The sequence below is a fragment of the Mus musculus genome, chromosome 16, assembly GCF_000001635.26.
Source record: "Mus musculus strain C57BL/6J chromosome 16, GRCm38.p6 C57BL/6J".
NCBI classification, from domain to species: Eukaryota; Metazoa; Chordata; class Mammalia; order Rodentia; family Muridae; genus Mus; species Mus musculus.
This window is the reverse complement of record NC_000082.6, coordinates 44,334,584-44,350,893: the sequence shown is the minus strand read 5'-3', so window position 1 is coordinate 44,350,893 and position 16,310 is coordinate 44,334,584. Positions and strand designations below refer to the sequence as shown.

The 16,310-nt window shown below is 41.7% G+C and overlaps 1 protein-coding gene across 4 annotated transcripts in view; it reads right to left on the bottom strand.

Moving 5' to 3' along the window:
* Spice1 (spindle and centriole associated protein 1) overlaps nucleotides 1-3,495 on the bottom strand; it is a 41,094-nt gene extending 37,599 nt beyond the window's left edge. The window contains exon 1 of one of the 4 annotated variants that reach the window (XR_001781808.1): nucleotides 3,388-3,495. The gene's annotated coding sequence lies outside the window, so the exon portion shown is untranslated. Of the gene's footprint in view, nucleotides 1-2,824; nucleotides 2,887-3,387 lie in introns of those variants that run through there. The other 3 variants (XR_384543.4, NM_144550.4, XM_017316923.1) reach the window with 3 other exon arrangements.
* Between the last annotated feature and the right edge of the window lie 12,815 nt (nucleotides 3,496-16,310).

Below are 16,310 nucleotides of genomic sequence, written 5' to 3'. Positions count from 1 at the left end.
AACCTTCATATATTTGATTGGAATGTAAATTTACATAGGCGCTTTGGAAGACCAGTGGGAAGTTATTCAAAAATTTAAACAACATTACCATGTGACTCAGAAATTCTCCTACATAACCATTAAAGAGAATTAAAGACATTAGTCCAAAGAAAACCCTGTAAGTGAATGTCCACAATAATATTATAGTTAATAGACAAAAGTGGAAACATCTCAAAATGCCCATTAATTGATGACTACATAAATATGTGACATATCTATACAACTGGGATGTTATTTGGCAATAAGATATAAAGTACTGACACATGCTACAATGTGAATGAAGTTTGAGTATATTAACTATGAGAACCAGGAGGCAGGGCAGCCCTGTAACCTCAGGGCTCAGGAGAAGAGATAGGCAATCCCTAAATTGGCTAGCTACATTAGCCAAATTAGCAAGTTCTAGATTCAAGGGAGGTACCCTACTACAGTTTATAAGATAGAGAAGAACCAACCAAGACACCCAATATCAACCTCTGACCTACACACACACACCATATGCACCTGTGAGAAAAAGTTAAATGTAAAAAAGCAAAAAACAAGAACTGCATGTATAAACTACCTGATGTTAATATATATGCATTGATAATGAAGAGCCTTAGCACTAATCCCACAATTCCGTGAGACATACACTGTCTTAAGAGATAGCACAGCACAGTGGCTAAGAATACAGCCTGGAACCAAAGTCTATGGATTCGCTCTGTTGATAACCCTAAAATGAAGCTAATTAAATAGGTAAGCTGCTTGGAACCCCTGCCTGACACATACTAAGTCCTATTTAAGTGTTGATGACATCAGTGACAATTTTTACCTCTTTTCTCAAATGAGGACAGAATCACACTGCTCACAGTGACACAGATAACAATGAGGAGAGGAAGGAACTGACACTCAGTGTCCTGACTATAAAGTATACGCTAGGAAACCACAAACAACGGATCAACTTTGCTGGGTAAAAACAAGCAACTCTTCAAAAGGGAGGGAATTTTTATTTCAAATTATATTTAAAATATTACATTTTTTTTCATAAGTTAAAACTCTACCAGCCTCAACCCTGGAAACAGTCATGAATCTGACGCATACAAAAACTTACAAGTAGCTAAAAGGGGTTAAAGGTCCATGTGCCTGTTTACCTCTCAAAGGCAGTTGTGGGGAACTGAGGGAAATGAGCACTGTTTGTTTGAGGCATAACAGAGACTAGAGGTATTTTAAGGGCAGTCAATAAATCGCAGCACCCTGCAGAAGTGGGGCCAGTGTGGAGAAAATGAGGAACGTTAACTGCTTCCTAACGCTAAGAGTGCAAACCCTTCCTTACTTCTCAGGCACTTTCCTCTTCCGCGGCTTCCACAACACCCTTTTTCCTGCTATTTCACTACTCTTTCCTCTTCAGACTACGCTGGACTCTTTCCTTGGAAAACGTAGCCAAGGGCCCTCATCTCGGTCTATCCCTGTCCTGTCCTCCTCTTACACGTGTCCCTTCACCCAATACTGGGGAACCCTACCACACCCCCACGCACTGGATGTGAGCAATGGCAGTAAACTGCAAATGAGTCTAGTCATATGCCAACTTCCACTGAGCTTGCTTTCTGGACCATCGTGAGGTCCAACAGCCCCCTTAGTGATTCTCAGAAACCTCTCAGCAAAGCTATTCCTATACCGGGCACACAGACACATAACTAAAGGACCATAACTAGACAGTTTCTAATGAATGTTTCCTAACTGTCCCTAAAACATCAAGCGTCCTTTGCTGTGCATTCACTGCCCTTCCATACACCTCAGAGTATAGTAAGATGCAGCTCGTTTGGCACAGCCCTCCCAATCCTCTAGATCTAGATACCTAACTGTTTGACTCAGTTACTAAACTTAGAGAATTGCCATCCTTCTTGTTGCTCTGGCTTAAGCGTAAGCATCGCCTCTGGTTCCTAACTGTCTCTTTGTCTGCTATGTAACACAATCTATAAATCCTTCCTTGAAATATCCCGCCCATCTGTCCGTTCTTTTCCATTTCTACTAGGAACAATTCTGAACAGCCTGTTATTAATTTTCCTGTAAGGTTTTCTTCCCATTCATCCATCCACTCCACGTTATCAAGTAACTTTCAACGTGCTTGCTAGGCACCAAATAAAACAAAACAGAGAAGTAGCCTGTGCCCTCTCAGAGGTACGTTTCTCAAAAGATCATAACTAAACAACTTCTTACAAAAGGCAAGCCTGAAAGTTAATTCTTTGTGTCAAGGAAGTTCCTAATCTTCAATACACATGAAGAAAAGCTGCCTCCTCTCCTTAATTCCCTCCACAAAGTCGGGCTGAAAATAAAGAGTAAATAAAAGAAAATCAGAATGCTGGGCAGTGGTGGCCCAAGCCTTAAATCTCAGCACTTGGGAGGCTGGGGCAAGCAGATTTCTGAGTTCGAGGACAACCTGGTCGACAGAGTGAACTCCAGGACAGCCAGGGCTACACAGGGAAACCCTGTCTTGAAAAAAACAAAAAAAGAAAGGGGGATGGGGGGAGAAAATCAGAAAGAAAATGTTCTCTGCAAGTGGGTGTGTGTGTGTGTGTGTGTGTGTGTGTGTGTGTGTGTGTGTGGAACATTTACAGAATTTGTTTCAGTCTGAACAATAACAGTCTAAAAGCTAACTGAGGGCCCCTGCAATTTGAGGGCTATACAAAAGACCACTGGAAGCCCTTGCCTGCTCTTAAGGAGGGATGGTGGAATTCTACCAGATTTACCTTAACTAGTATGAAAACAAACTGGGGGACAACCAGAACACTGTCCCTGCCATCAATCTTACCCGGATACAGGGATACAGGGATCTCAACGTTTTACTCCCTCGTAAGATTTTAATGGAGCCCACTGTAGAGAAAAATCCAACTTCAAGAGCTGCTCTTCGTGCGGCCCCAGTTTTCCCTCCCACCCATACTGAGACCCAGCTGTGACCTTCACAAGCAGTGCCATGCACTGTCTGGAACAATTTCCTATTTTTGACTCCCAAGCTCAAGCCTGTCCCAAACTTTCAAACGGCCCCTTCCTTAGAAACCCTCACCTAAACGCTCAACTTAAAGGACGCGCCCTGTCCCAACACCCGATACTCTGCCACTCCCTAGCGGGACAGTAAACAACTGCATCACCCGCCGGCCTCGGGATTTCTCCCGCCAGCAGGGTGCGGGAACGCGGCGCGCGTGCGCGGGGCCCGCTGTCCCGCGGGGGATCCAGGCGCTCCCCGGAACCGCACTCTCAGGCTCTGCGAGGCGAGCGGCCGGCCCTGGGGTGCGCACGCCCACCCGGGCGCCGAGACCCAGGCGGAGACGCCGGCCGCTTCTCCTCGCCCTATGCCCCCGCTTCACCCCAACCTGCCTTGCCGCTGGCCGACTGTGCCTCCGCCCCGACTAAAAGTTCAGCCTCCAGAACCACAGAGCCCGCCACGGGGGAACGCGGAAAGTGGCTTCCGGGCCGTTGCCTGGGTTACCAGAGCTCCGCCCCCACGCCTTTGCGTACATCCGGCGAGCTCCTCCGAGGCGACCCAGAGGCGGTACTGGCGTGGGGCTCTGCAGTTCTCACCCAAAGGGCCAAATGGCGCGCCTGTCATAAGCCTCTAGAAGTCTCCAAAAGAAACTTGCACACCAACCTCCACATACCGCACTTCCTTGCCTTAACTTTTGATCGTTTGCTTAGAAATATGTCTTGCTACCTCCCAGTGGAGCCAAACGCGCTAGGTTCACCGGGAACTAAAACTGACCCTGCTCTCAGCAAGTTTACAACCCCATAGCAGCAAGCTATTGACGACCGAAATGTATAAGGTGAAAACTGTATACATGCTAAGAAGGAACTGTACAAACTAGATAGTGACCTTATGGGAATATTTCAATATCGCAGGAAAGCTGAAATGAAAGGAGGAGTAGATTATTTAAAAAGAAAGAGCATTTCTACAGAGGGAATTGCCTGTGCAAGGATGTACGTCAAACTGCAATGGAGGAATAGAAGTTGAGAAAACTTGGTGATTGTGCTTGGGTGGAGGCAGGATGTGCATAACTTCATAAATCATGTTAAGGACTTTACAATGAATGTCTTACCCTTGATAAGTTCCTTGGAAACCCCTGACCTTCAATTGTTAAGGGGAAAGCTACACACGGATCAACAGGTGTATATTCAGTGTCATCCAGGTGCAATGAACTGCCTTCTGAGACTTTCCACTCTGATCCAATGTGGACGTGTTGTCTATGTAATCGTCATCACCCCTTCCTCTCCAACTTGCTGTAGTCACTTGCCAAGTAACCAGCACTGGCTCTCCTAAGTGCTTGTCCATGCTGACTCATGCCCCCCAACTTTAGGTAAGCCCCTACCTAAAGTTGATGGAGCATCCTGTTAGGTCTCTGCTCCGTTAATTCTCTCACTCCCCTAGATAACAGTAGTATACTTTCTTATTTATCTCCTCTAACCTCATGCCAGTCTATGGACTTGCTTCTCATTTCGTTTTTAACACTGAATTAATTTCAGAAAACTTAAATCCGCTTCCATCACTGTTTCTGCCTTCTATCAACATATTTACCCACAGAGTTCATCTTTTCCTTCAACTTCCAAAACCCAATGAAACATGTGTGCGCATGCACACACACAAGAAAACTACAAAGTACATAATAATCAAATCAATCAAAACTAGTGATAAAGAAAAAAAATCTAAAAACATATGTGCACAAGAACATAAAAAGGGTATATAACAATTTCTCTTTAGAAACAAACTAGACAGTAGGACAATAATATATGTTGTTCCACTTGCTTCCTTGTTTTATTCTTTTCCATATATATATATATATATATATATATATATATATATATATATATCTTGTTTATTTTATGTATTTCATACCTATTAAAATGCATTTTCTTTAGAAAAATAATTAGCAAACTGATTCTGAAATTCTTGTGAAAGACCTACAATAGCCAAAATCAAAAGAACAAAATTTGATTTCTAAACATGACTGATTTTAAAACTTATTATGAAGATTATAGCAATCATAATGTCATGATATGGATCGACAGTTATACTGTCTGGGTTTGTGTGTCAACTTGACTCAAGCTGGAGTTATCACAGAGAAAGGAGCCTCCTTTGAGGAAATGTCTCCATGAGATCCAGCTGTAAGGCATTTTCTCAGTTAGTGATCAAGGGTGGGAGGGCCCGTTGTGGGTGGTGCCATCCCTGGGCTGGTAGTCTTGGGTTCTATAAGAAAGCAAGGTGAGCTAGCCAGGGGAGGCAAGCCAGTAGCATCTCTCCATGGCCTCTGCATCAGCTCCTGCTTCCTGATCCAGTCCTAACTTCCTTTGATGATGAACAGCAATGTGGAAGTGTGAGCTTAATAAACCCTTTCCTCCCCAACTTGCTTCTTGGCCATGATGCAGGAATACAAACCCTGACTAAGAAAACAGTCATTCAAATATATCAATGAAGTAAAGCAAAACTCAAAGTAAACTCATACAAGTGTAGAAAACTAATGTTTCATAAAGGTAGTTTAGTGGAGAAATGGTAGCTTTAAAAAATGAATCTTAGCTGGGCGTGGTGGCACACGCCTTTAATCCCAGCACTCGGGAGGCAGAGGCAGGCAGATTTCTGAGTTCGAGGCCGGCCTAGTCTACAAAGTGAGTTCCAGGACAGCCAGGGCTATACAGAGAAACCCTGTCTCGAAAAACCAAAAAAAAAAAAAAAAAAAAAAAAAAAAAGAATCTTGCTGGAATAGTTATATTTCCATATGCAAAATAATGGATCTAAACAGTATACTGATCACATTCAATAAATTAATCAAAAAAGGAATACAGGACTGGGGATATAGCTCAGCTTGAAAAGTACCTCCTGCCTAAAATGGAAAACCCGGGTTCCATCCCCAGGCCAGGCATGGTGGTGTACATTTGTAATCTGTGGTGGTTAATTTTAAATGCCAACCTGAGAAGAGAGCCTCAGTTTAGAAATCACCTATATCAGATTAGCCTCTTGACAGTCTGTGGGGAATTACCTTGATTTTTGATTGAAGTAGAAGAGCCCAGCCCACTCTGGGTGGCAGTTCATCCCTGTATTTTTTTTTTTTTTTTTTTTTTTAAGGATAGATGAGGATAAGCCAGCTAGCCTGCAGTATTCTCTGTTTCTGCTGTGCCCTTTGGCTGGACAAGTGAGTTCCAAGGTCTGAGGTTCTACTGTGTGGAATAGCAAATATGTCAGCCTTCAAGTTCTTGCCCTGAATTCCTGCCTTGAGTTCTCCAATGATGAACTGTAATCTGGAATTTTAAGCCAAGTAAACCTTTCCCTCCTCTGTGTTACTTTTGACCAGGGTGTTTTTACAGAAGTAAAGGCAAAAGAAACTGGACCATAAGCCTGGTGCTGGGAGGCAAAGACCCATGGACCCTGGAGTTCATCGGCTAGCCAGTCTAGTTGGATTGAGTCCAGTGTCAAAATATAACATTGAAATTTGTGAATTAATTTGCTTGACATTGACCTCTAGCTTCCACGTGTGCAAATGGACAAAAGCAGAAAATATTGAAGAACCTATGTGGGTTGGGCAAACATAATCCATAAATATAAGATAAACTGGAATTCATTAAAATTGAATTTTTTCTCACACTTCCTGTTAACAAGTCAAAAAGCCCATAGACTAATACAAGTATTTCAATTAAGGACTTATATTTTCATATATATAAAGATATCTCAAGGTGTCTGGAGCCCACTGTGTGATACAGTCATCCCAATTCTGGATCTTTATCAAAGAGGAAGGAAAATATGGTCCTACAAAGACTTATACATGCAAGCCTGCAGCAGCTTTGTTTGTAATAGCCAAAAGCTGTTATCTCAGATAAACACTCATCAACAGATAAATGGGAAAACACATTGTTACATATCTACACACGGAAACACTGCACAGTCAGGAATAATAACAAACTATTGCTACAGAAGCCTTTATGTATATCATAGTTACTGTGCTGAATGGAAGAAACCAAATAACATATATTCTATGGTTCCATTTATATAAAACTTGGGGAAAATGAAAACCAATAAAGAGTGGCAGTAGGTGAGTGGGCTCTTGGGATAGGACGGAGCCAGTTAGACGAGGACGAAGGAATCTCTGGAAAAGGATGGATATGATCCTGTCCTGGTGGCTTCACAGATTGTGTGTGTGTGTGTGTGTGTGTGTGTGTGTGTGTGTGCGTGCACGCAAAACAGGTGTTGTTTTTAAAAACATTAAACTTGTGGAAATTGACATATGTCATTTGTACCTTTTGTACCTCAAGAAAGCTATTTTTTTACCTTTTTTTTTTTTGGCTTGTCCTAATATGCTCCCAAACCACAGGACACCCACTATCCATTCAATCCCTCTTCAGCTCCCCAGTGCCAACACCTAACCAGAGAATCCCCAAAGCCTTGTCTTTATTTCACCATAAACGTTTTCTGCTCTCTAGCTTTTCTTTCTTTACTTTTAAAACACTTTTTTACGATTTTATTGTTGTTGTGGAAATCAAATTCAGTGTCTTACTTCTGCTAGACACGTGCTTTACCAGATTACAGCTGTCAAGCCTAACCTGACTTTGAGTCTATACCAAACACAAATGACAGTGGTTGGGTTTCTTGCTATGCCAATCTCTGAATCAATGACACCTTTTTATTCTCAAAAGAGGTCAGCTGATAAGTCTTCAATTATTTCTACCACTTTGGCTGTGGAAGATTTTACTCTATTGTTTTATTCTTAAACTAGGAAGACAATCTTGAGTATCACTGTAAGAATAAACATTATTAATACTTCCTGATTTTTACAGTGTGAAGATTGAAACTAAAATATGTTATATGAATCTCTGATCAATTCTGGGAGGAAAACCAATACGGAAACTCTCAGTTGTGATCAAATCCCAACCATCAAGAGGAGGATGCTGCAGGAATTGTTGGTCCAATTCTGTTGTTATCTATGGACAAGCTGTTGACCATTTGAACGTTCAGTCAAACCAGCTGCTTCTTTTGCTTTATTCTCTTGCTTGGAAGAGCTTGGCCAGTTCAGGGAAGACTAGAAGCAGACTTTTTCACCATTAGAAGATTCTCTAGTCTTGTCTATAGTCAACTGTATTATAAAACGTAAACTTCCCAGTGTGTTCTCATCATGATATGATGAACAAGAGCAGCTACACGGGATAATTTAAAGCTGTAAATTATGTTGTTGCACGCTAGAGATAGCAGACATGATTTAATGTTTTTTCCTGCTGGGATTGAATCTTGATTGCTCCCATCTCTCCTTTCCATGCCTACATTTGGAATAGTAATGCTTATTCTGGGCTGCCATATAATTTTCTTTCTGATTCATGTTTAGGGAATCATGTTTAGGACACGTTGAACACTGTTGTCACTGTTAAGGTCATGGGACTCTTAGAGATGGTCTATGTGCACTGTGTGCTATGAGATAGAGGATGAAGGTAAATAATTATGGTTTGGATCAGACGTGTTCCCCACAACAGTTTGTATAATGGAAGAGTGGTCCCCACCTTTGGCACTATTGAAGATATGACTGGATCCTGAGGACTCTGACATATTTAATGGACTAATCCCTTGACTGTATTAGAAAATGAGATATTATTGGGAGATCAGATCCAATTGGAGAAAACAGATCACAGTCGGCATGCACTGGAAAGATATGCTACCTCCCTTGTTCCTTTATCTCTCTGTGCTTCCTACCTACCTTGGTGAGGCACCTGACACTACATTTGGTCTCATCACAGGCACAAAGTCTCAGAGCTAGCCTGGTTTGCATTGCAACCTCTTAAAAGTAAGCCAAGTACATCTTTTCTTCATTTTAATTGTTTCTCTCATGTATGTTAAAGCAACAAGAAAGTCTGGTTAACATAGATCTCCATTAGTCTTCTGCAGGTGGCAAATATTTGATCTATTAACCCGTTAATACTGTTGAATTCAAATTTAGAGTTGAGGTTTGATCTTGCAGTCTATTGTAATGCTAAGACCTGGACTCTGCAAGTAGACCTATGTCCCTGTCCCCACGTTATTTGTGATTGGTAAATAAAGATGCCAACAACCAACATCTGGGAAGAAGAGATACAGGTAGGGTTCAGGTTTTCCAGGCTTGGAGTCGGAAGAAAACCACAAGGAGAAGAAAAAGGTGGTGGAGAAGGAAGAAAAGGCACCATGGGTTAGGTGAGCTCAAGAGAACATGGCCCTGAGGGCTGGCCAGTTGGAGTTAAGAGCAGTCCAGATGAAACATAGTAAGTAATAACTCAGGGTTATGGATAAGAAAATAGATTCTAATAACTTAGAAAGTAAGTATCTGTCCAGCACTAGTACTGATTAAGGCTTATTATAAATATAAAGGTTGTGTGTATCTTTTATCCAGGAACTAACTGATCAAGGTGGGGTAGAACTCCCAGGTCGAGATTAAAAATTTCTACAACAGTTACTTTAGTTCTGACATTAGATTTTAATAATTGTTTCCCCCTCTTGGGAGAATATAACTATCAAAGAGACAAACTCGTGTGTTTGTAATTGGCCATGTAGGTATAAGTATAACTGACCTTGGTTGTACATCCCAAGAAGCTCATTTTGATAGAACTGGAAGAATCCACTGGCTTTTATCCTGGAGGCCTGGTAATAGATGACACATCCAACAGATAGCAAGATTGGTAGTAGTGAGCTCACTGGTTGGGATAATCTGATAACTGAGGTAGAGCAGTATGTTTTAATTTGATAGTTATAGTAAGAAGCAGGAAAAAGTGAAAGGGGGGCATTAATTACAATAATCAAAGACTTGTAATAAATGATAAAAATAATCCCCAATAAGCTGGCTACAAACAGGACAGGTAGTAGAACAAGTCTTTGTCCACCATCTTGAGTAGAAACTGTCCATCAAGGTATCTCCTTGTTTGAAGGATCTCAGCTTGTTTTCAACAATAGACTGCTACTTGAGAATGTTCATGGTGAAGTCTTGCAGCAACTCTCCAGTAATATGGACTTTTTTTCCCTTTAGTGGTTGTGATAGACTATATTGGAGAGTCACCCAAAGGTCCATGTGTTAAATGATTGATCTTCGGGATGGCACTACTGAACTGTGGTAGAAATTTAAGTAGATGGGCATAGTAAGAAGTCCTTGGAGCTGGGTGTGGTTGGGTGTGGTGGTGCACAATTTTAATCCCAGCACTTGGGAGACAGAGCAGTCAGATCTCTGTGTAGAGCAGGTGGGCCTGGTCTACATTGTGAGTTTCAGGGTCAGGACTACACAGCGAGCTCCTGTCTCAAAAAAGAAGTCGTTCTTGGGTCAGTGAGGATATAGCCTTGATGTTTATTAAGGATGGTCACCATCATCTCTTTCTCCATTTCTTCCTGGTCATAAGGTGTGCCGTCCACCTTGCTGCACACTTCTCACTATTACCATCAACCAGGGCCAGCAAAGGTCCAAAATGATGAGTCTTCCAGATCTCAAACTAGAGCCTTTAAAACTGTGAGCAAAAAACTCCCAATATTTGCATGTTAGCTCAGGCATTTCATTAACAAAAAGCAAAGCCAACTATGATCATGAAACATGAAGTCATTAACAGCTTCTGGAGTTTCTCTGATAGATTTCTTCGCATGTTATCTCAAGGATCTCATTAACAAAAGGCAAAGCTAATTGCAGTTGTGAAATGAAGTCAATGATGGTTTCTGGAGTTTCACTGATAGACATCTTGATGACAGTTCCTTGTAAGAGTCTTTCCCATGAGGCCATGAAGCACAAGAGTAGTCTTATGAAGTTACTTGATTGATGATTATGTAAAGAAAGCCCCTTTAAGGAAATGTGGGGAAGTGGCCGTAAGTTGTTAATGAAAGGGCTGGGTTCCGTATGTGACTGCACTGTAATAATTTACTAAGTCTGCATGTAGCAGAGTCTAATATTAGGACATATGTATCTAAATGCATAGACATACTTGACATGGAATTTTCTGGTTTGTTTGGAGACTCAATTGTGTCATGTGATGTTTTTCTGGAAGCTGTCTTATGAGAGGATGTTTGGCTGAGGTGAAAGAACCTAGTGGGGAAACCCCCACTCAACTCCCGATTCGGCATGCACCCAAGAATCACGAATAGAACACAACACCTTGATGTAACAACACGAGGTATTTTAATGGCGGAGCGTATCTCACACAGGAGACAGTGGATTCAACCACGAGGCTTGGAAGCTAGGGGTTTTTATAGAAAAGGAGTGGGGTTGGGGGAGGAATTGGCGCAGTTTCATATGATTGGTCCATTTAAACATCAGCAGTCTGTTAACATTTAACTTAGGTCAGAGGGGTGGGAGATAGGGAGGCGATGGGTCTGCCCGGGCATGTCCTGGTCTGTTCTGCTATGTTCTCAGCCCCAGGTTTCAAAGCTCACAAACAACTCTTTGGGCTATTTGACATACATTACATGAATCACAGGTCTCAAGTTTTATTTCCTTTCAGAGGCAGCCACTTGAGAGGATGCATGGTGTTTAGAAAGAGTATAAGTAGACCACAACAGACAGTGAATGACACTTTTGCATTAGTTCGCCTTGCAAAATTTTACTGGTTTTCTCTGATCTTTGCTTGTTGTAATTTCATAGAAAGACATCACCAAAGAACTTCCTGTGGTATTTTGGCTGCTTTTCTTATGGATTGAATTGCTGCTACTAATTCGTGTTTGGTGTTTTGGACTGGACTACTGATATCCTGACAACAAAGATCAGAATCCCCCCACCCCCCGCCCCCCAAGAACTACTTCTAAACAGGTCCACATCCCCCCTGCCCTATTAACCATCTTTCTCCCCTACCTTTGTTTGGTGGACTAAAAGGGAGATTGAAGCATTAAAGACCCCTAATGAAAGTAGGTTTTGAAAAAATCTCAGCCTACACATACTGGTTCATATAAAGAACAGTCAAAATGTCCTCAAGGGAATGGGCCATTTGGCCATAAGAACCAGCTGTTAAAGTGAAGTGGAAGTTTCAGGTTGTGTCATGTGATGCAGACTCATGTGATGTTTTGCTAAGGCAAGACTTGTGGGACAAATGTGATGTTTGGAGAGAGCATAAGGGACTCAGTGGACAGTGACAGGGTACTTGCATAGCTGGCTGTGCAGCTCTTTGTTAGTCTCTTGTCTTCCCTGATCTTCACTTCAAAGAGAGAGGCACAGCAGGAAACTCCTGACATTCTGACTGGTCCTGGTCACTGGCCAAGGAGGCCTGGTGGTTTCTGCTGGATCAAGTTTCCCTTTGCTGATTTGTGTTTGGTGACTCTTTTAAACTGAACTACTGGTATCCGGACAAATGAAAATTGGAATTATCTCAAAGAACTACTTCTGAACAGGTCCACATTCCCTTGTCCTATTTACTATCTATTCTTCCCTACCTTTGGAGGGGGGGGGGCACTGTTGTTGAAGCATTTAAGAACCCTTATGAAAGTAGGTTTTAAAAATTCTAAGCCTACAGTTATGGATATATATATATATATATATATATATATATATATATATATATATACACATATATACACACACACACACACACATATATATATATCGTCAGAACTTACAAAGTTCTTTCATGACAGTGTTGGGAAATTGTGCCCTGAATCACTCATACAACAGTTGTTATTCCCCAGATTAGAGGTGCAAAGTCAAACAGCTGGAGAGTTTCAGCTTGGAGTTACTCAACATATCCTTCCTAAAAATAGATAAATCCAGTCCAAAGGAGATAAAGGATGCCCCAAGGAACTAATTCTTGGCCATACCTCATCTTTACAAGTGTTCTAGGATTATTGAATTCACAAGTAACTCACACCCTAGAGTCTTTTTTAATGTTTTCTCAGCATGTTTTAGTGTTTTACCATGTCCAGGAAGCTCTCAGATCCCTGTAACTTTAGCTCCAGAGCATCTGATATCATCTTCTGACCTCCATGGGCACCTACACTCATTAGATCATACCCCTGCATGCACATAAACATACATGTAATTAAAAATAAAATAAATGTTTTAACTAAAACATTTTCAACTTGCTCATTTCCCTATGTGTATTTGTGGCTAGTTGGTTTGTGACATAATTTTGTCATCTAGCCCAGGCTGCCCTCAAATTTTTGGTTCTCATGCTTCAACCTCTTTGAATTACAGGTGTGAGCCACCACACCCAGCTTCTTATTTACTTCTGATGGAAGTTCTAGCAGAGGTGAGAAAAATACTTCCTTTTTCTCTACTACTTCAGAAGCAAGCCTACTGTCTGCTACATATTTACTCCCTGGTTTTGGGGGGTTGGGGGGGAATAGAAAAAAAACTAAAAATTCTGCAATCTGAGCTAACTTTACTTCACTTATAAGAACATATTTTAACAAAAGCTTATGTAGTGACAGCATTTTGATAGCTCATCAATCTCCAATCTCAACTTTTTGGTATGATTCATCTGCAAATGATAAAAAAAAATTCTCAATGGAAGCTACCAAGAAATCTGAATAAGGGTTCTTTATAAAACAAGACACTCACAAGGTTCCAACATTCTTCAGGGCTGTCGAGGAGGTGATCACTTGTCTAGAATGTCGTATAGCTGCCTAGTCTTGCCCAGGAGTCTTCTCAATAATACAATTTTTCACTCCTTGTCCATGTTACAAGATTTCCTTAGCAGTGTGGCTTTTAGTCAGTTACCTGAGAGACTTCCTGGTGGTAGAGCTGCCTGTGAGTCACCCGTGCTCATCTGCATAATCCCACCAAACCTTTTGGTTCCTATCTTGGTCTATTGATGTCCTCTCTGTCTATGGTAAAAAGCCATCTCTTTACATATCCACAGGGGTTGAAACAGCATCACATCACTGTATATAAAGCACCCATCTGTGAGTCTGAAGCTTTACTTTGATTTTTAGCTTCAAAGGAGATCAAGGAAGTTTGGATAACAGTCTGATAGAGATCTATCTGAACTTTCAAAGATCCTGCTCCTGAACCAAACCCACAGGGATACAGGTTCCAAACATCAAGATGTCAAGCAGAAGAACTGAGAATAAGAAATGAAAGAGAGGGCTGGAGAGATGGCTCAGTGGTTAAGAGCACCGACTGCTCTTCCAAAGGTCCTGAGTTCAAATCCCAGCAACCACATGGTGGCTCACAACCATCTGTAATAAGATCTGACGGCCTCTTCTGGTGCACTGAAGCTACAGTGTACTTAGATATAATAATAAATAAATCTTTAAAAAAAAAAAGAAATGAAAGAGATAAAAGCAATCTCTGGAAGAAAGGGGTCTTGCATAACTGATGACTTTTACGAATCAAGTTTATTAAGAGTGTAGCATCTTATGTACTACTTTCAGGAGGATGGGCAGGGCGGGGGGCAGGGGAATGGCCAATGCGAGCAGAGCGCTAAATCAGACAATGTTTGACAGGACAATTGGTCTTAGACACTAATCCTGTGAGGCCTGTATGGCTTGCAAACTTCACTGTATCCTGGCAACCACAACAGTATTGATCCTGGCGATTGCCACTATATTCTGATTCTTATAAAGGTATAAAGATTCCAATTGCTCTCAATAACATTGCCACAGCCTCAGCTGTGCTATGGTCCCCCCCACCAGCCTGATCTCAGGCCTTGAGGCTACTTCAGGTGCTGTTGGCCTGGTAAGTGTGGGTGTTTTTCCTGTGAAAGAGAGAGAGCTGTCGTTAAAGCCTTGTGGCATGAGCAGCTGCTGGATTCTAACACAATCCCTACGTGTAAAGCAACCAAAAATGCTCACCCCTGGGTCTAAGAAAATATGGTCTACTATTTTCCAAGGTAACTCTCAAAAAATGTTTGTTGAAGCGCAATAGTCCCTATGGTGATCATTGAAGGACCAAATCAACTTTAATAACAGTATGACATTTAACAAGGTCATTACAAGGATTAGGACTGAATAAGAATGTGCATATAAGAAAGAAGAAAATTAGAATGAGGTGATCTTATATGAACTGCAAGAAGATAGTCAAAAGTAAAGTTTGGGCTGGAGATATGGCTCTGGGTCTTGCAGAGAGACCCAGGTTCCATTCCCAGTTACCATGTGGTGACTCACAACCATCTGTAATTCCAGTCCCATGGGATCTGATACCTTCTTCTGACCTCTGTGGACACCATGTACAGATGTGATGCACATACATACATAAATACATACATACTCACACATAAAATATGTCTTTAAAAAAACCTTTGAGAAAGTGATGCTTGCTTGAGCCCTGACTGGACTCTTAGCTTCTTCCCAATGAAGGCCAAAAATCTGTGCTTCCAGATAGGCAGAACACCAGAGAGGATGTTCTCTGTGGATCGACATCAAATTCCAGATGAAAGGATGGTTTCATCTTGTTTGCCCAAATTACTGTGATGGAGTGGGACCCACGCTGATCTGTGAAGCAGCTGAAGCGAAGGGCTTGTCATCAAGGCCAACATCTGTGTTCTACTCCATGACAATACTTTTTAGGCAACCTCAGGACAGCAGTGCAACATGAGCAATCAAGGGTAAAACTGATTGGTATGAAACATGAAAATGAATACGTTTTGTTTTCACAAAGAAAAACATAAGCAATTAATCTACTAAAAGTGAGAGCAGAGGTTTAAAGGCAGGCGGGGGAGCGAGAAACTTTTATAATGAAACTAAGGGAAGGCTTTGGACAGGCTCTGATCGGATCCTAGTACAGAAACACCAGGGCTGGCTTGTAGCTGTGTACCTCACACTGGGCAGCATTCCTGGCCTCTTCTGATGAACCTATGTTGACATCAGGACAATGGCCAACTGACACGCTGTACCAAGTCCTAGAGTCTGCACCACTTGCGGCCAAGGTTTGGCACTCTGGGCTGCTGGCTGTAAGAGCACAGCCTGGCTTGTTGAGCTGACCGAAGCAGAAAGGATTCTTCAGGTTAGATCAGGTTTTATATATTCTTTCACTGTGAGATTTTAGCATTTTTTGAATATTGAAAGTGATGGGGCTGGATAGATGACTTGGAAGTGAAGAGCACTGACTACCATTCCCAGGGCCCTGGATTTGGTTCTCAGCACCCACATGACAGCTTCGCTACTGTCTGGAACCCCACTCTTAGGGGTTCAGGCACCGGGAAAGCACATGACGCACATTCATACATGCAGGCAAAACACCGACATGCAGAAAAGTGAACTAATAAAAATTTTAAGCAACTACCTGCTAAGATACACTGTTATAGCTACTGGGCTGGAACTTGTACAATACTATTCATAGAATATTTGTCCATAAACCTTTCAGGTTTTTTTTTTTTTCAAGACAGGGTTTCTCTGTGTAGCCCTG